Here is a 26,728-nt window from a genome sequence, read left to right as displayed (position 1 = left end):
TTAAAATAAATGCTATAACCAATATAGAGCATTTGTCGAAAAAATACATCACGACTGCAAAAGCAAGATAAAAATTGAATGAAGTTTTAAAAGATCTTCAAATTATTTCTAAAATGGGGAGGGTTATATTGGAACACATTACAACTGATGATGACAAGTTTAGTCAAATGTCAATATTTAAGAATATCAATAAGCTTCAAAAATATCAAAAATCAGAAGGTTACCGATATACATTGAAGCTTTTTAAGAGGAGTGGGTAGTCTAACCTTCTGAGAATTACATCTGATGTGCATGGAAATTGAGGGTAAAGCCATACAATGCTGAAAACCTGTAGGTTATGTATGTGAGATCTCTACCTATACATCAGTGGCAAAATTTTAAAGTCTCGTTTTTTATAGTATGTGCTATTCCTTGATTTTAATAGGCAGACAGACAAGTGATTCAAACGAAGTAACAAATTTAAAAGAACCCTACTTTAATGAATGGTATAATGAAGCAAAATCCTTCCGGTTATATGGGTATTATGCCAAAAGGCGTTCCCATAATGAGCATTATTAAGGAAGACATATGGTAATGCCGCAGAATTCGCAACACCATATTACAATATCATTAAATTTATTGGTTGGCTCAAAAACGTGAGCCATATGGCTACAAAGGGTGTATATCATTTGATAGGGCAATACGTGCCTCATCGAAATAGCGGTTTCAAACCCTAGGCCTTTTGGACTAAATCAGTTTTTCGTCCATTTGCCTGTCTAGCTTGTGTGCACGATAACTCTTGAAGGGAGTATCCGATCTGGTTAAAACTTGGTACATCCCAATATTTTATCAAACTTAGATCGAGTTCTGAGATGGGAAACGGATCCACTCCTTCTGGTATCTCCCCCACAAAAGGGCAACATTTTCAAAGAAAAGAAATTTAAGCTTATAGAAAAAGAAAGGATCATCTGATTTTGTTCAATCTTCGCAACTTTTATCTGTGCTAGCCCAGGTGTAAAAATGGACAATATCGCTCTACTCCATCAAGTAAAACGCTTACTGAGTTCATAGAACCCTTAATGAGCATCCTCATAGGATTATAAGATTCATAATTGGATTTAGCCAAGCAAAGTTTAAGTGGTATGTAATTTCGAGTATTACGAGCAGGAATATTAAAATTTAATTCACCGGTTAAAAACTGTGAATCGATCTCGCCACGCAAAAGTTTTATAATAAATAAAGCTCTTAACATAAAACGTCTCTTTTCCAGTGTCGGAAGATCAATTAGTTTTAGGCGATTCTCATATGGTGGAAGTGTATCATTTATATTCCATCCTATTCCTCTGAGAGCAAATAAAAGAAATTGGGTTTTTACTGATTCCAATTTAGCAGAATATGTTTTGTAAAAAGGACTCCACAATACGCAACCGTATTCTAAAGTGGGCCGAACCAAACTAATAAATAAACGCTTAGTCACATAAGGATCGTCAAATTCTTTTGACCATCTTTTTATAAAACTCAGCAATGACTTGGCTTTATTTACACATGAATTAATATGCAAATTAAAACGCAATTTATTGTCTAAAATTACACCAAGATCAACGAATGAGTCTACATTGTCCAATTTGTAAGAACCAATGAGGTAATCACTTTTAAATGGTTGTGTTCTAAACAAAGACAGTTTTTTACATTTCTTGAGATTTAGCGTCATACCATTAGCACTGCACCAATTAACAAGGCAGTAGATATCATGTTGCAAGTTAAGGGAACTAATGTGAGAGTCCATATTACAAACAAGTTTGACATCATCAGCAAACATTAGGATCTTAGAGTAACGTATAACCGTTGGAAGGTCATTTAGATGCAATACAAAAAGTAGAGGACCTAAATGGCTACCCTGGGGGACACCAGAGTACACAGTTATCTGTTTAGAAAGAACATTATTGAAAGAAACTCTCTGTGTACGGCCTTGCAAATAAGATGATATCCATGATAAAAATAATGTTGCGAAACCCATTTTGTCAAGTTTATGTAATAATAATGTGTGATCCACTTTGTCAAAAACCTTACTGAAATCAGTATATATAATATCAGTTTGGCATTTTATGGAAAACCCCCTGTGTATATAACATATAAGTTCTAATAAACTAGTTACAGTTGACCTACTCTTTACAAATCCATGTTGGATAGACGAAGCAAAGTGCGTTAGTCTACGCGAGACTGAAAACTCAAACAATTTCGGTATTGCACTTAATTTTGCAATACCCCTATAATTTTCGACGACACTTCTATTATCAGCTTTTTGCAAAGGAATAATAAAACTAGATCGCCATACTTGAGGAAAATAACCAGATGTCAAAGAATAGTTAAAAATAGTGGTTAGAGGTAAATAAAGCTCATATGCGCATGACTTCACAATGTAAGCGGGTACTCCATCATGACCAGGGGAATTACTACTTTTTAACGATAGAAGACCATTTAAAACCTCCTCCTCAGACAGAATAATTTGGGGGAAATAATTTAATCTACTAATATTATAAGCATAATTGTCATTATGATTAGATGAAGGCTTAGAATAAGTATTTTGAAAAAAGTCAGCAAACAAATTAGCCATTTCAAGGTGGTCCCCTGATTCCCTACAACCAAGTTTCATGCTACTAGGAAATTCGCGGACTTTACGTTTTGAATTTACAAATTTATAAAAGCTTTTAGGACTCTTCTGAAAGTTATTTTTCATTTTTCTTAAACAAATCGAACAAGACTTTAAATTTTCAATGTTATATTTACTTCGAGCTTGTGAATATTTTGTATAATTTAAAGTGGTATTACATTCTTTAAATTTTTTAAATTTTTTATATTGGTCTTCTCTTTCTGTTTCCTCCCCCACATTTTACATTTTTTAGAGGTACCAAAACAAGTGGACTATGGAGACTATTCTAATTATTATTTTGATGTATACCCTCATTTTTTATTGCTGAATGATGTATACCCTCATCCTATGTCTTTTTATTAAATAACTATTCAACATTTTGACCCCGGGAAGAAAGGAAGCAATTTTAAGTTTATTGTGCAAATAATAGATAAATATCAGCCTAAATGGAGTGAATTACTTTTTAATATAATTCTTCTCCAAGAAATATCATGCACTCTTTATTTCAGTCCGAAATTTTAAAATAAAAGACGTTAATGCAGTTTCGATTATAAATTGCCATAAAACTTCATTTGCGTTACGTACAGTATACGAAATCAGGTATAGATAACCTTTATCATAGTCATTTTTTTAATGTGGGCAAACAAAATGCAAACAATCAAACTGATACATCAACTTTATATTTTTTATTTTGTGAAGAAGAACGAGTTGAAGAGAATACATTTTCTTTTCTAAAAAAAGTGGTACAATATGCAGGGTGAGATGAAAAAACTGCAACCAACTTCAGACTGCTGTCATTTCTTAGCCACTCGTCCGACAGCTATTAAAATTATTCATTATATTGTGTACAAGCGTACAAAACCAATTCAAGCGTGATAGTGTGATTTCTTTATATTTGGCTGGAAAATCACAAGTGGCTATCGTTAGAGCACTCCATCATTTAAATGTGAATAAATTTTTCGTGTCTCGTACCATCGCTCGTTACCGTGATACTGGTAGCGTAGTCCGACGTCAAGGAAGTGGACGAAAGAAAACAGCAATATCAGCAGAAATGGTTCGAAAAGAAAAGAAGCGACTTGATCGAAACCCGCGGCGCACCGGCCGAAAACTGGCTCGTAAGCTGAAAATTTCGCAACATTCGGCAAATATTGAAAAAATAAGCTCGGGGTAAAGCCATTGAAAATCAAAAAATTGCAAGAACTTACACCGCAACAGAAAGAAAATAGACTCAAAAGAGCTAAAGAGTTGCTTCGCTTGACCGAATATGGTGAACTGCCGAATTTGGTTTTCCCCGATGAGAAAATATTCGTTGTCCAGCAGTTTGTAAACAAACAAAATGATCGTGTTTACTGGCCAAGGTGGTCAGCTGAAAATGTGCACCTTCGGTTGGCCACCAGAACTCAAGCGCCGGCCATGGTGATGGTGTGGCCTCCATAACAGCCGTAGTCGTATTAATCGGCCGCGGCATCAGAAAAAATGAAGAATATTATCGCGAAAATATTCTGGAGGGTGTAAAGCTTTGGGCACGCAAACATTTGGCCGCAGACCTTGGGTATTCCAACCGGACTCAGCACCATCGCACTCAGCACGCCCCACCCAAGAATGGTTACAAAATGAGATTCTTCGCTTCATTTCCAGATGAGATGAAAAAACTGCAACCATCTTCAGACTGCTGTCATTTCTAAGCCACTCGTCCGACAGCTGTTAAAATTATTCATTATATTGTTTACAAGCGTACAAAACCATTTTGGTGAGAACTATCCAGAAAAAAAGTTATTCGTGATGCAATTCAAGCGTGATAGTGTGATTTCTTTATAATTGGCTGGAAAATCACAAGTGGTTATCGTTAGAGCACTCCAGCATTTAAATGTGAATAAATTTTTCGTGTCTCGTACCATCGCTCGTTACCGTGATACTGGTAGCGTAGTCCGACGTCAAGGAAGTGGACGAAAGAAAACAGCAACATCATCAGAAATGGTTCGAATAGAAAAGAAGCGACTTGATCGAAACCCGCGTCGCACCGGCCGAAAACTGGCTCGTGAGCTGAACATTTCGCAATATTCGGCAAATATAAGCTCGGGGTAAAGCCATTGAAAATCCAAAAATTGCAAGAACTTACACCGCAACAGAAAGAAAATAGACTCAAAAGAGCTAAAGATTTGCTTCGCTTGGCCGAAAGTGGTGAACTGCCGAATTTGTTTTTCTCCGATGAGAAAACATTCGTTGTCCAGAAGTTTATAAACAAGCAAAATTATCGTGTTTACTTGCCAAAGAGGTCAGCTGAAAAATGTGCACCTTCGGTTGGCCACTAGAACTCAAGCGCCGGCCATGGTGATGGTGTGAGCCGCCATAACAGCCGTAGACGTATTAATCGACCTCGGCATCAGCAAAAATTACGAATATTATCGCGAAAATATTCTGGAGGGTGTAAAGCTTGAGTAAAGCAGACCTTGGGCATTCCAACAGGACTCAGCACCATCGCACTCAGCACGCCCCATCCAAGAATGGTTACAAAATGAGATTCATCGGTTCATTCCCAGCGCACAATGGCCACCAAAATCTCCGGATACCAATCCGTTGGACTATTGTGTCTGGAGTATTATGAAAAGCAAGGTTGGCACTAAAAAATACCAAAGTGTCGATCACCTCAAGCAAGCGCTTCGCCGGGAATGTGCCAAAATACAGCAGAGCAACATTCGGCAGCGTGTGACGGTTTGAATTCCATAATTCGTGCCAAAGGTGACAAATTCGAACAAATCTAAACTTTTTCTAAAATTTGGAGCTATTTCCGTCAATTTCAAAAAAATTAAAAAAAGTTTAAAAATGATGCCGTTTGACTTTGTTGCAGTTTTTTATCTCATCCTGTATATTTTATATTGTTCAATTTAAAAGCTTAAATAACTGAGACGATCTGAGCAACCTCCGTTAAAGGGCGGAGTGTTAAGAAACCATGTTGACATGCAACCATAAGCAACTAGAAATACTAAATTAATTTTATCAGAATATGCCCATTTTATAATAAATTCACCTTTTTTGCACCCATTTTCCTTTTAAAGGTCGAGATCTCATAATAATTACTTATGAACATACATGCATCTTCTCCACAAGTAAATCCTCATTCTCGTACATAGTTCGAACTGTAATAGACTACATTTAGGCACACATAAATATGCCAACGTTAACTTGCCTGACTGGCATAAATAATTGTTAGCAATTAATTTGCATACATTAAAAGCCTCTGTCAGCTATGTGTTACATGGAACACGATATGCCATGAGGATCAAACCACTGAAGTGCACTGTAGCCAATAAATGCACACATACATATATACATCCACATGCATATATTTCTGTAATGGGTACATGTCTGATACACTTTTTATACACATATGTAGGTATGTATGTATACATACACATTGTGAATTGATTGAAATATCGTATGTCATCGACACGTGACACTGACTCCCCTTGGAACATGTAACTTTGCGTTTTCATTGCAGCGTCTCCAATGGACCGTACCTAATAGCAGCAAGGGTGCACTCCATATTCAATATTTTTTTTTTGCAAACTTTTTTTCCAAGCGCATGTATGTAGCATACTTTGCCTGTTACGATGTGACAGTCTGGCTGACGAACTAGATGTCTGGTTGATCAATTTAAAAGACTTAAATCTAACAAAGGTTGCTATTGTCGTAGAGAAACAACATCTCTGGCATCAATTGTCGTTGTCGTCCATTCCATGTAACTATAGAAGAATTATGTAAATGATGATTTGATGTTGGAATAGAATGAATTAGAGAAAGCTCAAGTGTCTTGTGGAACTGTAGCGTAAGAATGAACAAGAATATTATAAAATAGGCAAAAAAGAAAAATTAAGCCATTGACCATATATATGACCTTCGCTAGTTTTAAAATACTCAAGTAATACCCGATATAAAATATTATATAATTTTGTCAATGCATTTTTTTATAACTAGCCGAACCGGTCCCATCGTTTTAGTGTTCTTTAGTGCCGGCTGGCCCATTGTTTTAGTGTTTTTGTTGGCTTCACTAAAAAATTATAATGGTTCAAGTTTTATGTAATTTTAATCGAAGTGCCTGTAATTGTATATTTTGAGGTCTTTATGACTAGAAATGTTTCCACAAAAATAATTCCACATAGGCCAACTATTAGGCATAGCTTCCATATAATGCTACCACTCAATCCATCGGGTTTTGAGATTCTTAATAGTATTATATATTTTTATATTATATTAAGTTTGTCATTCCGTTTGTAACACCTCGAAATATACATTTTAGATCCCACAAAGTATATTCTTGATCAGCTTAACATTCTATGTCGATTTAATGATGTCCGTCTGTCTGCTTGTGGAATTGAAGTAGTTGATAAAATTTTACTCAAAGTTTTGGTCTGCAGGACTATTGGTATTGAAAATGGGTTATATTATTCACTGGAATTGTTTCAAATTTCGTATTATTAGTTCGTAATGGGTACTACAGCCTGTGACAGAAAATTGGCTGTGCAAATCTACGTCTGCGTATAACCCCCGTATAAGGATACCTCCTACATTCGATACTTTGATGTTTTTGCTACATTATACACCGGAAATGTTTAATATTTGAATATTGTTATGGCCTGTGACAAAAATTGCCTATGCAGTCCACGTTTTCGTATAGACCCCAAATATAACTATAAACCCCTATATTCGGTATTTTTAAGATTTTAACATAATTTTTAACCCTTTTTTTGAAATTTTCCAAATTCGTTCCAAATGGTGGAGTGTAATCAAAGTTCGGCCGGACCGAACTTACAATCTGTTACTTGACGGTATTTCAAAGTTTTCGTCCGTGGGTATTGTTGAATTTTAAAATAAAAATGTCAACCCGGTTCAGGTCCCCACATATTACACGTCATTTATGTAAAGGTCATAATAGTATTTCCAGCCACATAACTTTAATTTGCTATTCTAATGGGTCCAAAATGTTATTTCGCACGAAGCACACAGCTACTCAAATAGGCACAGCGCAATTGTATATTGTAAAGGCCTTCGCGAAGTTTTCCAATATTATTTCAACTACGTATCTATTAAAACACCATCCTGCAAGGTATTTATTTTTGTCAACACGATTATGAGTAAAAGGTTTCGGAAGGGCAAGCTTAAGGTTCTTCTGTACCCTATTGTTTATTTTGTAACGCCTCTAAATATCCTCTAGATATCCATAAGCACCGACGTAGCCGGAATGGTTACTTTTTATATATTTTTAAGAACTTTTGCTTAAAAATCTAATTTTTTTTTTTTTGTCAGTTGCTGACCGATGACTTACAAAAAATTGAGGTCTGTTTACTTACGATCACATTAAGTCTTAATTTAGTTCAAAATGCCAAATTAAAAAAAAAGTATTAGCGATTTTTAAAGCTTTCACATTTTTGTTGTCATATTTTTATGAGATTTTTTTTTAGATTTTATCCTTTTCTGTCAATAGACTATTTCGAAATGGAGTGAGTTGTCCACATCCGTCCACCCGTTTTTGGCATATTAGCTAAAATCACTTTCTTTTACATATATAGATGGTAAAATTAAATCCAAATCGGTTCACTCAGGGGAGATTGTCGGAAAAAGTTTACCGCCTAGTGATCTGCGTAAGATTCTATGTCGATTTAACCGTGTCCGTCTGTTGAAATCAAGATACAGCCCATATAGAGCGTAGAGTTATGCAATTTTGATGGTTTTTTATAATAGTTTTCCTTGTGTCTAGGATGGTTGATGTTGAAAATTGCGCGAATACGCGAATTACGTTCGCGTATAGCCCCCATATAACAGTAACTCCCGATATTGGGTACTTTGATGATTTTAGCCACATTTTTTATGGAATTTATATTCAGAGTATGTAATGGGTTCTTCTTATATGGAGGGTCGGGCAGGTAAATAAGTTTATATTGGCGGATAAAGACACTTCCCTCGACATTGGGCCCTGGGAAGTCGTACCACAATAAATGTGAAAGTTAACCCAAAATAGCACCTGAGGAAACATTTAATAGCTCGCTCCGTGTAAGGACTGCATCGAGAGCATGAGTTATTTATCCGAGGGAACTCGTGGCTAAAGGGCGCAAAAAAATCAAAAGATCGCTTCTATCGTATTATACGAAATGGGGATTCCTATTGCTTAGGTAGACAAATTGAAGAACTTCACTTGGAAGAGATCATAAATCGTTGTAAATATTCGTGTAATTAAATAGCAAATACAACAAAAGGCAAAGCTGACTCATAATAAAAATACAACAAAGCCTAAAACTTTTCTTTTTTATTTAATTTATTTATAGAATAATCAAGTCCCATACCCATTCATTCATTGACGTTTGAATTTATTGCTTTATCAACGTTTGAGTTTGCCCTACGAGATGGACTTTAACCCCATGCTACTCATATCTTCTTGAATTCAGAAGTCACTCAGTGCATTATTGCCCCAAGTTATAAAATAAATATATTTATGCATATAGACAGCATAAAGCATCGCATTACCGATTAGAATTGGAATTAATATATGAAGCGAACCATTAATTTATGGGGCCAGCATCAGGGAAACGAAAAGAAAAAAGGAAGCCAATATTATCCACATTTATGGGGTAGTTTTTAATTTCGTTCAATAGGAACTAAATTTCAATTAGGTTATGAATTTTTAGTGACAGAAAATGTGTAAAGAGATATTTTGTGTTTTCTTTTGATTTTAACAAGCAACGTGATCAAATAAAACGGAAAAACCAGTAAGGAAAGCTCAAAAGTCGGGCGGGGCCGACTATATGATACCCTACACCACTATGCATATTTAGTAGAGCTCTCGTAAAAGGGTTTATACAGGGCATTTCAGAGCTCTATGAGATATTTGGTACAAAATCAAAATCTATCTAATTCTATCGTGCATTTTACGAACTATAGCTATCTCTGAACCGGGTTTCTCCAAATTTTACGTATTAGCTTCTAGACTGGTGATTTGGGCTGATATTGACCATTTAGTGCACATTTAACCCGAAATCGTATGAAGATATATATGAGAGCTATATCCAAATCTGAACCGATTTCGATAAAATTTAAAACAGCTATTCCTGTGCTCCATCTAATACCTGGTACCAAATATCACGGTTGTGGAGTGAATATTACGAATGTATGGGACTAAAACTCTAAATCGGATGAAACATATATATGGTTGCTATATCTATATCTGAACCGATTTTCACTAAATTTGATATACTTGCTTCTAGGCTGAATTTGGTCCGATGTACTAAAATTCAGTCCATTTGGACTTATATCGGCCATTTGGTGCACAATTAACCCGAAATCGGATGAAGATATATATGGGAGCTATATCCAAATCTGAACCGATTTCGATAAAATTACAAACAGCTATTTCTGGGCTGTATCTTATATCTGGTACCAAATATCATTCTTGTGGAGTGCATATTACGAATGTGAGAGGCTTAAACACCAAATCGGATGAAAGATATATATGGGAGCTATAGCTATATCTGAACCGATTTTCTCCAAATTTGATATACTTGCTTCTATGCCGAACTCGGTTGGGTGTGCCAAAATTCAGGTAATTTGGACTGATAGTGGACATTTGGTGCACATTTAACCCGAAATCGGATGAATATATATATGGGAGCTATAGCTGTTTCTGAACCGATTTTCTCCAAATTTGTTGTATTTGCTTTAAGGCTAATCTCGGTCACATGTGCCAAAATTCGGGCCATTTGGGCTGATATTGGCCATTTGGTGGTCAATTAACCCGAAATCGGATGAAGATATATATGGGAGCTATATCCAAATCTGAACCGATTTCGATAAAATTTAAAACAGCTATTTCTGGGCTCCATCCAATACCTGATACCAAATATCACGGTTGTGGAGTGCATAGTAGGAATGTGAGGGACTTAAAGATCAAATCGGATGAAAGATATATATGGGAGCTATAGCTATATCTGAACCGATTTTCTCCAAATTTGATATACTTGCTTCTAGGCCGAACTCGGTTGGGTGTGCCAAAATTCAGGTAATTTGGACTGATAGTGGATATTTGGTGCATATTTAACCCGAAATCGGATGAAGATATATATGGGAGCTATATCTAAATTTGATCTGATTCTCACCAATTTCAATAGGGTTCGTCCTTGGGCCAAAAAAATATTGTTTGGAAAATTTCATCTCAATCGGATAATAAATGCGACCTGCATTTTGTTCACAAGAATACATGGACAGACGGACGGACGGACGGACGGACGGACAGACGGACTGACATGCATAAATCGACTCAGAAAGTGATTCTATGAAGGTTCTCAAAAGTAACTATGGGTCTATCTCGTTTCCTTCTCCATGTTACAAACAAATGCACAAAGACATAATACCCTTACCACTATGTGGTGTAGGGTATAATAACAAAACTATAAAATAATTGGAAATGTGTTATTTTAAAACGTTTCAGAAACATACTCTTTGAATAACTTTCAATGACATCCATTTTGCAAACACACCATCTATTAACCAGTTGCGTGCTAGGAATTAGACTTCCGCTACTGATGTGTCTTTTTGTTACGCTTTGGATGAAGCTAATAATATATTATTAAATTTGAATGAAGAGGAAGTGATTTTCAATAGTTCGAAATTTTAAAAAGTATTTGTTGACTACAATGTTGACAAATATATACATTTGGAACAAATGATTGCAAACATTTTTAAATAGAAGAATTAAAAAATTCTTAAAATCTAATGTTTACCATTTGGAAAAAATATATGGATTTTAAAACACAAAAATAAAACAGAAATATTGGGCAAATAAATTATAACACAATATTTTGAATATAACAATTGAATTACTTAAAACTGGTTGCAAGGATGCATTTACAGGGTGAGATGAAAAACCTGCGATTTCTGACTGCTGCCACTGCAGCTGTACACAGCTGTAAAAATTATTCCAGTGACACCTCATTATATTTTTTTTTTACAAGTGTGCAAAAGCATTTTGGTGAGAATTTACAAGAAAAATAGTTATTCGTTATGGAATTCAAGCGTGATAGTGTGATTTCTTTATGTTTTGGGTGGAAAACTACAAGTGCCTATCGCAGAGCACTCCAGCATTTAAATGTGAATAAATCCTTTATGGTTTGAAAAGTAAAGAAGCGACTTGATCTAAACCCGCGTCGCAGTGGTCGAAAAATGGCTCGTGAGCTGAACATATCGCAATATTCCATTCGGCAAATATTGAAAAATGAGCTCGGGGTAAAGCCCTCTGATGGTCTTCTCCTGACCTATGCCGATGATGTCTTATTAGCCTTTTCCGGTCCGCTTGCTAGGTCGGTCAATAGGCGCGTTAACGAGTACCTAGATGCCCTCCATCGGTACTTTGTTACATGGCGCCTAAAGTTGAATGTAGGGAAATGTTGTGCTACGGCCTTCCTTGGTCGGCCAGGCATAGTTTACCCTAATTTTAGGAGGTTTCAGCCGGTTCTGAAAATAGGTTCGGAGCAGGTTCCTGTTTCAGACAAGATGAAATACTTAGGGGTAGTATTTCATGAGAGGTTCGACCATATTCGTCATATAGACTACGTCCTCTCTAGGGCTAAGGGTCTATATTTTGGATATAGTCGAATCTTAGGTATGAGGGATGGTCTTTCCCACGATGTTAGGCTTCTGATCTACCGGCAGGTGATTAGACCTATTGTCGCCTATGCCTTCCCCGTCTGGTTTGGCATTTCGTCTCGCCAGATGGAAAGGCTAAGGGTGTGGGAAAGAAAAATACTTTCCTCTTGTCTGGGACTGCGCCCCATCCTTAGGGCAGATGGCTCCTATAGATCCTATTCCTGTAGGGCGATCTACGATAGGGCGAAAATAGACAGGATAGAAGTCTTCATGATGAAGACTGGACTAGCATTTTTAGACAAATGACAGTTTTTAGATAATAGCATCGTTGAGGGAATGTTTAGGTGCTTTGAGGATGCGGACCAGCTTCGAGCTCGGAAGCATTTGCCTCCTGCGGCCCTTGCCAGGCTGAACGAGCTGGGCCTGCTCTTTGGGGATAAAGGTCTTCTATTCTCTCATAGGAGATTTTTAGACCCGGATTGGAGTAGACTGGTGTATAACACTGCCCAGCTCACTTAAGTTAGATTAAGTTAGTTTAATTAGTTATAAGCGTATTGTAAATATTTAATTTTAATTTTTATTATCTAGTTCGTAAGTTTCCCTCAGCCCTTTTTTTGTATGATTCTACTTTTCGGGGCATAATTTAAGTAGTAGCCTTAAGGCTTAATGTAGCAAGTTGTGTACACAAACATGTTGAGGCACTTTTAGTTAATGTAAAGTAGGCGTTGTACAAATGCATGTTTATTTATCGTATAGCTAGGTTTAAGCCATTTTACCTTTGTTAGTAGTAAGTTTTTGAATTAATAAAACGGCCATAGGCTAAAACTGAAACTGAAAACTCGGGGTAAAGCCATTGAAATTCCAAAAATTTCAAGAACTTACACCGCAACAGAAAAAAATAGTCTCAAAAGGTCTAATGAGTTGCTTTGCTTGGCCGAAAGTGGTGAACTGCCAAATTTGTTTTCTCCGATGAGAATACATTCGTTGTCCAGCAGTTGGTAAACAAACAAAATGATCGTGTTTGCTTGCCAAAGAGGTCAGGTCAACAGATCTCAAGCGCCGGCCATGGTGATGGTGTGGGCCGCCATAACAGCCGATGGTCGCTCTCTGCTCGTATATGCCGAATAAATGCCGAATATTCTCGCGAAAATATTCTGGACAGTGTATTAAAGCCTTGGGCACATAAACATTTTGGCCACAGATCTTGGACATTCCAACAGGACTCAGCACCATCGCACTCAGCACAAAATGACGTTCTTCGCTTTATTTCCAGCGCGCAATTGCCACCAAAATCTCCAGATACCAATCAGTTGGTCAATTGTGTCTGGATTATTTTGGAAAGCAAGGTTGGGACTAAAAAATGCCAAAGTGCGATCACCTCAAGCAAGCGTTTCGCCGGAAATGGGCCAAAATACCGCAGAGCAACATTCGGGCAGCGTGTGACGGTTTTATTGGTCATTTGAAGGTCATAATTCGTGCCAAAGGTGACCAATTCGAACAAATCTAAACTTATTCTAAAATTTGATGCTATTTCCGACATTTTTGCTTTTATTAAACAAAATTAAAAAATATATTAAAAACCATAACGTTTGAATTTGTTGCAGTTTTTATACCCTACAACACTATGTGTTAGGGGTATTATAAGTTTGATTGGGCCAAAAATTATGTAACACCACGAAATATTGGTTTCTCACATAGGAAAGTATATATGGATCATCCTAGCTCGCCGAGCTGAGTCGATCTAGCTATGTATGTCCGTCCGTCCGTCTGTCCGCCTGTCCGTCTGTCCGTCTGTCCATGTTAATTTGTAATCACTCTACAGGTCGCAATTATGGCCCGATCTTCACGAAATTTGGAATGGAGGTCGGGGTTGGGCCAGAATAGAACCCTATTTCTTTTTGAAATGATCGCCAAATGTTTAGGGGTTGAAATGGACCAAATACTGAAAAAATGTCGGATTTTGCAGTAGCTATACAGGTCGCAATTAGAGACCAATCGACGCGGAATTTCGCATGTAGCTAGAGTTTAGGGCGGGGAAGAAGCCTACCAATTTGGGTGGTTATCGGATAATATTTAGCGGGTAAAATAGACCATATCTTTTGTGTTGAAAAAATTCAAAATTTTTCATGAAACCGCGAATATTTTAAATCCCGGCGAAATCACAAAGCCATGACAGGGTTACTTCTGATCTTTACATTGATGTTAACATCCAATAAATCGGATATATAGCAAAATATGTGCGATATATATGTCTGTCAAAGAAGATATGCTTGAAAGATCTCTTATATGTCGAGAACGGCTGAACTGATTTCGACAGTTCCCATTAATTCAAAATGGCCTCTTAGCAAGAAACAAAATACGTCTAAAAAAATCGCATAAAAATATCTCTCTAAAGATGAAAATATTGATTTTATAATATTTTCTCATATTTTTTCAATTTTGTCATATTTTTGGCATATTTTCATTTTGAATTAAACATTTGGTAATATTTCTACAGCTAACAAAACTAAGTAGTTAGGATATCAGGATATCATATACAGATCGCATTTATGGCCCGATCCTTACGAAATTTTGCATGGGGATAAGATGAGGGTCAGAATAGAAGCCTACTCTTTTTGGAGATGATCGCCATATATTTAGGGGTTGAAATGGACCAAAAAACTGCAAAATTGTCGGCAGGTCGTAATTATCGCCCGATCCTCACGCACATTTGAAAGGGGGTTACCGGACATTGCAAAAGCCAAGCAGTTTTGGATGGCCATCCAAAAATATTCAATGTGTGAAATAGTTTGCCAACTTTTGTAGACAAAATACGAAAATGTGACTTTTTGGAGAATTCACAAATACAGGAAAGACGCACTTCTGCACGCATATAGTCAAATGTCTGTATCTCACATAGATGCGTTTCAGTCAAAAACCAATAATAAATGTTAATCTTTTGCCACTTCTGAGAGATTATAGGTCTTTGGGAAATATTGGTTCCAGATCTAGGAAGACCATTTACGAGATCTACCAATAAATTGGAAATAAGCAAATTCGTTTAAGTTGCTATTATTCGAAAATTAGAGAACGAAACCTGATGGTTTTCTTTTATAATTTGTCACAATATCTTGTGGAATTCTTTCGAGTATCTCGCCTATATAAACTACATCATTTATTATAGTGTTGTAGGGTATTTAACGGTCGGCCCCGCTCGACTGTAGTCTTTGCTTACTTGTTTTATCTAATTTTTATTTTAAAATAATGTTTATCTCTCTGAAAAATTTTGTTACACTGTGTTTCTTTTATCAACTTGCACTACCTTAATATAACAAGTGGTGTACTTTTAAAAATAGTTTTTTTTAATAATTTATTATAATTTACAACAAATAAAACAACGTTAAGAAAATAAAAGATATATTTATTTGTTTTGAACTGAAGTTATCAGAACTATACCGACTACTCGGACAGAAAAGAACAACAACAGCAAACTGTCGTTAACCGATAAACCCACCACTGCACTGGGAGAAACATAAAGAGTGGGACTCTTCACATGAGGCACATGAATGTACCCATTTCTATACAAAACAAAAACAATAATTTTTTTCACAAAGCAATAAAGCAAATCAAAGTACTTCCAGATAAGAAATTCTATTGGAAGCGTTTGTTGCTATCGTAAACAATTAAAAGTTTCCGACAAAGCGATGGATTTTCCTATGGTAAATTGAACAAAAGATGTGAACGTAATAGGAAAATGGAAACTTTTATCAACAACGGGATGGGAACTTTGTTTTGCAACTTTTGAGCTATAATCGCCCTCTAATTATTTTAACAATGTGTCGCATTGGAATTAGAACGATTTTAATTACCCTATTTCATGTGCCGCTACAAAACCTCTGTTGAGAATTAAGTAAAAAAAGAAACAAATACTGAATATCATTAGGGCCACACAGGCCAACACACTACCCAAAGTGATATTGGAAAACTTGTATTCGGAACAAAGAAAATTGTAATTTAATCGTCCCACCAATAACAACAAACCCAATAAAAAGGCAAAATAAAAGGCACTAAACTGAAAATAACGGTACTAATTTATTATTTATTAATGACTTAAGTTGTTGTTTTTGCTTTGTGATAATTAAATACATAGATGACGACAACAACAGTTTATGAATAGCGGAGGTGATGATGACGTTTTAATCTGCCCGTAGCTCAAAACAATAAAAAAAAGAAATTATTATAAAACCACGACAATCGCCAGCAATACCAGACAGTTTTTTACTGCACTGATGTTTTGTATTGGCTCATTAAGTCGTCTAGCAGGTTAATCGACACATCCCACAGCTATTGGATGAAGCCCATAGTCGCGTGATACAAATTAGCATTAAATTTAAATATTAGCGAGACTTGTTTAATTCTGAGTGCGACTGCAAAGCCTTGATTGGAATGAATGGGTATGGCATTGACAAAGTCAATCAGGAACGACTATATCCCAACAAAAACAATATCTAGCACATAATGAGTTTCCTAACAAATTCTTAGTAGTCGTAACTTCTCACTATACATCGAAAGAGAGACCACGTTCAGTATTATTATAATGGCAAATACATACCCTCTATCCCCTTAAAAAATAAAAGGCATAATAAGGTCCGACCTTAAAAGCAAAGTATCGTGTTTGAATTTCCTTGCCATAAATTAAACAAGTAAAAAACGTTAAGTTTCTTTGGGTAAAGAAAACATTTTTTATATAAAAGTATGTAAATTCAAACAAGTTCCACTTTAAACTGCAAATACCATTAAGACAGTTTGGATAATGCTGTTGAACTTTTCAAAAAATCATAAAGTGGATTAAACCGTTATATGGGGGCCATACCAAAACCGGAACCTGTATACACTAATTTATAATTCAAGGACTGTCATCTACCAAATCCATTGCGAACTACAAATACCAATTTTAGACAAATCCATGCATAATGTGGCAAAACATCATCAAAATAACGAATATCGGGAAGTACCGTTATATAGAGGCTATACAAAAACGTAGACCTACACATACAATGTTCCGCCACCGGAGCTAGAACCCCCTATGACCTACAAATTTTTTAGACAAATTCGTGGAAAAAATCATCAATATACCGAATATCCGGAGTTCCCATTATGTGGAGGCTATACGAAATCGTGGCCCTATATATACTATGTTCCCCCACCGGAGCTAGAACCCATTGCGAACTACAAATACTAAATTTAGACAAATACGTGATAAATGTGGCAAAAATCATCAAAATACCAAATGTCGGAAAGTACCGTTATATAGAAAAACAAAGACCTATAAACAAAAATGTTCCGCCACCGGAGCTAGAACCTAATATGACCTACAAATATCAATTTTTAGAAAAATCCGTGAAAAAAAAATGTTGCGAAAATCATTAAAATATCGAATATTGTGAGGTACCGTTATATGGGGGCTATACCAAAACTAGGAGCTATATATACTACGTTCCGCTACCGGAGCTTAAACCTTGGACTGGTATATCTCATTTTCAATATCAACCATCGAAGACACAATACAAATTGTTCTGCCAAATGTGGGCTGTATCTTCATTTTAACAGACAGGCAGACGGACATTGTTAAATCGACTTAGAATTTAATGCTGATTATGAATATATACACTTTTTGGGGTCTACGACGAATATTTAGGGATGGAGGGTATAAATATCAGAAGATGAATAGTTTGTCGACGCACATATATACATATTTGTTTGTCAACAACTCTGCAAGCAAAAAATATTCCGGAAATTACTTAGAGGACACACTAAAGCGATAGAAATCATCGCGGTTGATATCACTTTTTCACCGCGGTAGTTGCATCCTTCGGGAAGAAATAAACCCCGCCTGTGATAGTTTTAAGCGTGACTAAATATTATATACAGCATTATTCCTAATAAGCATGGAAGTCACCTTCTCCAAAGTTATTGAAATTAAAAAAATCATTTTTTTACTCCAGACTTAAGAATTATATATTATACCCTACAACACTATGTGTTGGGGGTATTATAAGTTTGATTGGGCCAAGAATATGTCCGCCCATCTGTCCATGTTAATTTGCAATCACGCTGCATTTATGGCCTGATCCTCACAAAATTGAAAATTGCTTTTGGAGATGATCGCAAAATATTTGGGGGTTGAAAAGGAAAAAAACTGAAAATTTAGCTGATTTTGCAGTTGCTCTACAGATCTCAATTATAGACCAATCGACGTGGAAATTAGAATGGGGCTAGAACGTAAGGCTGGGCGAATCGGGTAATATTTAGTGCTATTTCACCCACTAAATATTACCCGATTCGCCCAGCCTTAACCATAACATTTACGTTAAATAAAAGTCTAATTTTCAATTAAACCGCGAATATTTTTAATCCCGGCGAAATCACAACTAGGCGAAAATATCAACTCTGGCCGTTAGTAGATGCCGATAATAAATATATAGGAAGGGAAGGAAGGGGATATTAGCTAGAATGCTCAAAAAAGAATAAAATCTAGAAAATCGCAAAAAATGTCAATAATGAGGTTAATATAGATTTTGTAGTATTTTGTGATATATTTTTTATTGCATGCGATTTTTTTCAATTTGACTTACAATATTGAAGTGTATATTTTGTAATATTTTTTCACCTTACAATACAGGTTGGGGTTATTATATAGAGATTTCAATTATTGTCCGATCCTCACGAACATTTTCATGAGGGTAAGGTTAGGTTCAGAAGGGCTAGGCCTATTATTTTTAAAGATGTCCGCAATATATTTAGGGGTTGAAATGGACCAACCATTAAAAATGTTCCTGATATTGCAGCAGTTACAAAGGTCACCAATAGAAACCAAAGGACACGAAATCTCCCATGAAGTTAAAGTTTAGGACAGCGAGTAGAAATTACCACTACGTTTGTGTGAAAAAATACCAACATTTCCATATAATATTTTTCTGATTTTAGGTTCAAATGAACCAAAATCAGAAAAAATTTCCTGTTCACACAATTGAAACAATTGAGAAGAGAGTTAAGGACAGGGAAGCATTTTGGATGACCATTGGATTATATTTAGCTGTAAAATGGACCACAACAACTAACAGCACGACACAGTGCGTAAATATTGGGCACATGTCCCTGGTCAAAAATCTAAGTGTAATATCTGGACAGTGTTCTATGACATAATTTCAAAAGCGAAATCTTAAAAAATGGATTTGGACATAAGGTTGCTTCTAACATATTGTTGTTACATGGTCGGCCCCGCACGACTATATCCTTTGCTTTTTTTAATTTTTAAATGTAAATGAAATTGTTTTGACAAAGAAAAACGACAAGTATTATTGACATCACTTGTAGTTGTAGTCTAGTCTTAATTCTCAACCTTATAATTGGGAAATGTCTACGCTGTTCACTCTTAAAAAATTCTACCAATTAATATTTATCTAATTTGTTGACCTTCTTGACATCTTCAATATTTATTTCAGGTGGGGTATTTCACATTCGCTTATTATCAGATATAACATTTTTGCAAAACACAACCAAACTGAGAATTATTGAAAATTCTTAATGAGATAAACTGAAAAATTATGGTACAATCAGCCGAATTCTAATAACAACTAGATTATGACTGGTTTTAGCCGATTTTGTTTTATTTGTCACTAGTTCCTATTCATTTTAAGACCTAATTTGGTTTTCTAGTAAATAAGGCAATGTTTGATTTATATTTTTATTTCATCACAGTTTCATTAATCCTGCAATAAAAAATACCATCCACACTTATCAAATAAATTAGCCAGTCAAATCTGTCGGTTACCTGAACTTTTTTAATATTTAGGTCAAATAATTTTAATAATCTAGTATTTTCGTTTCTATTAAAATAAAACAACAGCAATAATGTGTCACAACGCCAAATGTCTAGACATTTCAAACCTCTGGGAACAGATGGTGTTTAAAATAACTTCCGATTTCTGCGCTAATTTTGGAAAATTGCGATAAGATGTCTAGCTATCATTCGAGATAAGAAATGAAAATTTGGCAGTGACATTGATACAATGTTAGCGAATAAATTCTATTAAAAACGAACTTTGAAATTTTAAAAAAGAGATTATCTGCTATTGTTTGAATTTTTAATAAGCATACTTATGACAATATTTGTTGTTTTTTCTTGCACCTAAATGTTTGGTTTAAACTGATTGGCATATGGTTATAAAAATAAAACAAACTATAGAATCATGGCCACGTGCTTGTTGTGGTTTTGGTCTAATCATTCTGTGCCCACATAAATTAATGGCCATTGAACCCAATCCGCAAACATTGTTGCCCGTTAGTGTAAACATAAATTTTAGAGGGATATTTAAAATAGGCAATTTTAATTGTTATTAAAAATACACAGCTGCCAAAAAATAATAGCAAGCCCAAGTCATGACAAAAATCAAAATCCTAAATACAATAAATTTTAACTTTATTGCTGCAAATCTTCTCTTAACACATCAAATTTTTTTATTCCAACAATATTTTTTACCATTAAACCCGCATTTGGCAGCCCAAAGCAGAGAATTTTGAATTGATTTTTTGGGATTTTGTAGAAAATTGAAGTACACATTACAGTATAGACTTTTCATATATTAAATTATACCAAAAGTTAGTGTTTTATCTATCACCGGTCCACGTTGCCGGCCCGTAATCTTTGTATTTTATGTATATTTTTATGGCATCATAATTCCCAGATCACAATTTTTATCATATATAATGACTCGACTTAATAGAAATCAATGTCTAAAATGTCAATACATGATCACTTATCGGTCGACCTAAAGTGTTTTAAAAACCCTGATTCTATTTTCATCCATAAGCTTTTATTTGAGAGTCAGAAACCTAAATGATATAGCAAATCTATAAAAAGTGTATATCAACTGTTTATAATAGCCCCGTGTAAGAACTCAGCTCAATTTTTAGTATTGTAAAGAGCTTGGCATTATTTTCCATTCAAATTAGCTGTAATTTAGAATTTACAAAGATTAGAATATCGTACTGCATGGAATTTAGTTTTCCAACTTAAAAGTAGTCTAAATACACATTTCTAGGCAAATAGATTAGATAATGTGGTCAAGATCTTCGATATAGGATCAATTGAAAAATCTTGCAAAGACCCCGGATAGAGCTGAAATCAGGGCATTACTTATGAGGGTTATACCAAAAACTCAAATTGCCAAAATATGTCGAAAATAGTTAAAACAAGTTAGAAAATATCAGTCAGATGTATACCCTCAGCCAATGTTCGATTATTTAAACATATTCTGACCTTTGTTATGATCATTCAAATTGTTGACCCTCTATGGAGTAGGTTCCGAAGGAATGGACCAATATTGTCCATTTCGTATCGGATCTAAATAAATATTAGATAAATATAGCGACGTGCCAGGTTTGGACTATATCGACTGGTTACTTCACTTTATGAGCTTGATGGATATTCGAATTTTTGACCCTTTGTGGGGGAGGTACCAGAAGGAATGGACCGATATATCCCATCTTCACAGCAGATCTTTTGTTAGTAGAAATAATGGGATGTTTGAAATATGAAGAGAACAGGATGCTTATTTCAGATTTTATAATCGCGTTGGTTATTCAAAACTTTGACCCTTTGTGGGGGAGGTACCGATCTCTTCCATCTTTATAACAGATCTGGTGTTGATCGAAATATTGAGATGTGTGAGATATCGGATGTTGATTTCGTGTTTTATGAGCTTCATGGATATTTAAAAATTTGACTCTATGTGGGGGAGATACCAGAAGGAGTAAACCGATATATTCCATCTTCACACCAGACCTTGGGCTAAAAAGTATTGCGCTGTGGGTAATTTTAAGGCAATCGGACAAGATACATGACATTTTATAAGAGTCATAATTATTGAAAATTTTGACACTTTGTGGGGGAGGTACTTGATAGAATGGGCTGATATTGTCCATTTTCGCATCTGAACTGACGCAAACATTAGGATTTGCAAAGTTGGAGCAAAATCGGGTTGTCCTTTATTTTTCTGTGCAGTAAAACATTTTCTTTGAAAATGTTGACCTTTTGATTCAACTCTAGTGTTCCAAAATTTGACTAAACATTTTTACCTATTTTATGGCTCTAGGTGGCAGTTTGGTAAAGACTTGCTTCCTATGACATTTTCATGTTAAAATAAGGATTTAGGGTGTTATTTTGCAAGTTGCTATAACTGTCAAATTGTACTTACTAAATCTATTGTTTTGAAAATATTTTTTTTTCTTTTAGATTTTTATAGAAATTAATACTGAATCTTGGATATTTTACCCACCAAATGTATTTTCATTGGCTTACCTGTAATGAGAAAGAAGAAAAAATAAAAAATATTTATAGATTTTTAATACAACATAAATTACTATTTGTTGTAATTTTTAATCAATATAACAGTGTATCAATTGATTTATACTAAACTGTTACATAAATCCAGTTGCATTTCATAAAAAAATGAACTATAATTTGTTTTTTTTTTTCAAGTTATTTGAGGACACAATCCGGCAGGAATCTTCGAGTTTAATTAATTTTAATACCCTCCACCAAATCATGGTAGGTATATTAATTTTGTCACTTCTTTTGTAACTAATCGAAATAATCATTTAAGACCCAACAAAGTATATGGATTCTAATCTGATTTAGTCATGTTTGTCCATCAGTCAGCCCGTCTGTTGTAAGCACGCTATCTTCCGAAGAATTTAGAAGAATGCTGGAAATGCGTTTTGGGTCTGAACTTAGATCAAGTTTGAAGATGGGCTATATCGGTCAAGGTTGTTACGGGATTTTAATCCCCTTGCAAAGAACACTTTACTGGGTGAGATGCAAAAACTGCAACCAACTTCAGACTGCCAAAAAATGGCTCGTGAGCAGAACATATCACAATATACCATTCGGCAAATATTGAAAAATGAGCTCAGGGTAAAGCCATTGAAATTCCAAAAAGTGCAGAAACTTACACTCCAACCGCAAGAAAATAGACTCAAAAGAGCTAAAGAGATGCTTCGATTGGCTGAAAGTGGTGAACTGCCGAATTTGGTTTTCTCCGATGAGAATACATTCGTTGTAGCAGTTTGTAACCAAAAAAATTATCGTGTTTACTTGTCAAAGAGGTCAGCTGAAAATGTGCACCTTCGGTTGACCACCAGAACTCAAGCGCCAGCCATGGTGATGGCGTGGACCGCCATAATAGCCGATGGTCTCCGCTCGTATTGATCAACCGTGGGATCAGAATAAATGCCGAATATTATGGCGAAAATATTCTGGAGGGTGTATTAAAGCCTTGGACACGCAAACATTTTGGCTGCACACCCTGGACATTCCAACAGGACTCAGCACCATCGCACTCAGCACGCGCCACCCAAGAATGGTTACAAAATGAGGTTCCTCGCTTCATTTCCAGCGCACAATGGCCACCAAAATCTCCGGGTTGGCACTAAAAAATACCAAAGTGTCGATCACCTCAAACAAGCGCTTTTCCGGGAATGGGCCAAAATACCGCTGAACAACATTCGGGCAGCGTGTTGGCCGAAATATTGGCCGTTTGAAGGCCATAATTCGTGACCAATTCGAACAAATCTAAACTTATTCTAAAATTTGATGCTATATCCGACACTATTTTGCTTTCAAATTAAAAAAAAAAATTAAAAATTATGGCGTTTGACTTTGTTGCAGTTTTTTATCTCAGCCTGTATATACGTTAATATTGTGGTATAGCCCCCATATGAGGGCACCCTCAAAGACTTAAAATGGTAAAGACTAGACAAAATGCATTTTGAGCAAATGGTTTGTGTCTACAATACATAGAGTAACAGCAAAGACCTAAAATGGTAAAGACTAGACAAAATGCATTCTGAGCAAATGGTTTGTGGCTATACTACCTTGAATAACAGTTCATGACAAAGGCATGTTAATATAAAAAACACAATTATAGGAAAGAATGACAAAAAAAAGTTTGGATAAGCCAAAATATTAGTTTCAAAATTCTATTCCATATACCTTCCCAAACAATTGCATACTGCCTTAGCGGTTTAAATTGCTTAACATTGGTAACTATGTTGTTACGATATCATAACAACAGAGGTATTTTTCACAGGGTTGCCATATTTTACTCTGCCTTGTCCTATCTTTATACTTCTATGTCTTTGGTAACAGCTCATGGCAGAGACATGTTTATTTAAAAAAAACTACAATTACAGAAACGTATAACCAATAAAAATTTGAAAAATCCAACATTTGGTTTCAAAATTCTATCAAAGACCTAAAATGGTAAAGACTAGACAAAATGCATTTTGAGCAAATGGTTTGTGTCTACAATACATAGAGTAACAGCATATGGCAGAGACGTGTTAATATAAAAACCACAATTGCAAAAACCAATAACAAATAAAATTTTGAAAAATTCGAAATTCTGGTTTCAAAATTCTGTTCCAAATACCTTTCCAAAAATTTGCATATTGCCTTAGCGGTTTAAATCAGTTAACATTGGTAACTATGTTGTTATGATATCGTAACAACAGAGGTATTTTCACAGGGTTACCATATCTTGACTCTGTCTTGTCCTATCTTTTGATTCTATTCCATAGACCTTTCCGAAAATTTGTTTAAATCAGCTAACATTGGTAACTATGTTGTTATGATATCATAACAACAGTTGTATTTTCACAGGGTTGCCATATTGTTTCCCTATCTTGTCCCATCTTTACACTTTTATGTCTTTGAACATTCTTTGAGAGAAGTATGGAATGTTGCTTATAAAGGCTTAGGAAAAGTCATGCAAGTATAAAGATAGGACAAAGCTGTGTCAATACATGGAAACTCTGTTTCAATGACATCAAAACAACATAGTTACCAATATTAACTGATTTAAACCGCTAAGGAAATATGTACATTTTTGGAAAGGAATATAATTTTTAAACCACATTTTTTAATTTTTCAAACTTTTGTTTGTCATTCGTTTCCGTAATTGTGGTTTTTATATTAACATGCCTCTGGCATGAGCTGTTACTCTATGCATTGTAGACCCAAACTATTCGCTTAAAATGCATTTTGTCTTGTCTTTACCATTTAAGGTCTTTGAACATAGTTACCAATGTTAAACAATTTAAACCACTAAAGCAATATGCAATTAATTGGGAAAGTTTGTGGAATTGAATTTTGAAATCAATTTTTTGGGATTATTCAAACTTTTATTTTTCATTCTGTTTTATAAATGTGTTTTTTATATTAACATGTATCTGTCATGGGCTGTTATTGCAAAGACCTAAAATGGTAAAGACTAGACAAAATGCATTTTGAGCAAAGGGTTTGTGTCTACAATACATAGAGTAACAGCTCATGGCAGAGACATGTTAATATAAAAAACACAATTACAGAAACAGATAACAAATAAAAATTTGATAAATCCAACATTTTGGTTTGAAAATTCTTTTCCATGGACCATTCCGAAAATTTGCACATTGCCTTAGCGGTTTAAACCAGTTAACATTGGTAACTATGTTGTTATGATATCGTAACAACAGAGTTATTTTCACAGGGTTACCATATTGTTTCCCTGTCTTGTCCTATCTTTACACTTCTATGTCTTTGGTTATTGTAGATAGTATAGACATAAACCATTTGCTCAGAATGCATTTTGTCTAGTATTTACCATTTTAGGTCTTTGAAATTTGTAGTGATAAAATAAATTTGTAATTAAAATATATCTGTAAAGATTCAGTAATTTTCGCAAGAAATATCGTGAGGAAATTGCAATGCCGAAATGGTTTTATAAGATACAACTGCCTTTTTGTTTTATTGCCTTACAAAATACCGCTATTATATTATTGACGCCTGCACATTTTAATTTAAATCCAATAAACTATAAAGCATTAATGTTTTTCCTTTATTCTCTCAAACATATATATTTTTTCTTTTTGTAAATCTTCTATTCTCTGTGAGTTTAGGGAGATTGCGCTGTTTGCACAAAGTTTGCTCAGTTGTTTGTCGCACGTCCAACAACTTTAGAATGTTTTGCAATAGCAAGAATGTAAACGGTCATTGAACCCATCAATAATGACGATTGTATAAATGAGTATCTATTCTATAGAACTGTGATGATATCTTTTTAATAATTATTCTATTTTAATTCAGGCACTTTGAGTTTTGTAACAATAATTTGTTTCTAATAAATGACGGTTGTGATGGTAAAAAATCAGAAATATATGTACATATTTTTTTTTGAGGTAATCGAACTTAATACGTATTAGTCTCACGTTTTAGTTCGGAAGCACGAGCACACACACAAATGTGTACATATGTAGACGAATAACAATACAAATAATTGCCCAATTTAAACTGGGTAACCTTGAAGTTATTGCAACAAACCGCACAAGTTCACCAAAAATTTTGCAGACAGTTAAGTCACACCAAAAATAGTTGGCCATATTTGGCAT

At 35.1% G+C, this 26,728-nt stretch overlaps 1 protein-coding gene across 2 annotated transcripts in view; it reads right to left on the bottom strand.

The window, feature by feature from the left end:
* LOC101887379 (uncharacterized) overlaps window positions 1-26,728 on the bottom strand; it is a 60,773-nt gene that overhangs the window by 20,715 nt on the left and 13,330 nt on the right. Inside the window, exon 2 of one of the 2 annotated variants that reach the window (XM_011297829.3) lies at window positions 22,579-22,601. The exons of the other annotated variant lie outside the window; for it this stretch is intronic. The gene's annotated coding sequence lies outside the window, so the exon portion shown is untranslated. The remainder of the gene's footprint in view (window positions 1-22,578; window positions 22,602-26,728) is intronic. 2 annotated transcript variants of the gene reach the window in all.

Source organism: Musca domestica, unplaced genomic scaffold (genome assembly GCF_030504385.1).
Source record: "Musca domestica strain aabys unplaced genomic scaffold, Musca_domestica.polishedcontigs.V.1.1 4, whole genome shotgun sequence".
In the NCBI taxonomy this organism is placed as follows: Eukaryota; Metazoa; Arthropoda; class Insecta; order Diptera; family Muscidae; genus Musca; species Musca domestica.
The sequence above is the reverse complement of the archived record's forward strand: the minus strand, read 5'-3'. Positions and strand labels throughout refer to the sequence as shown.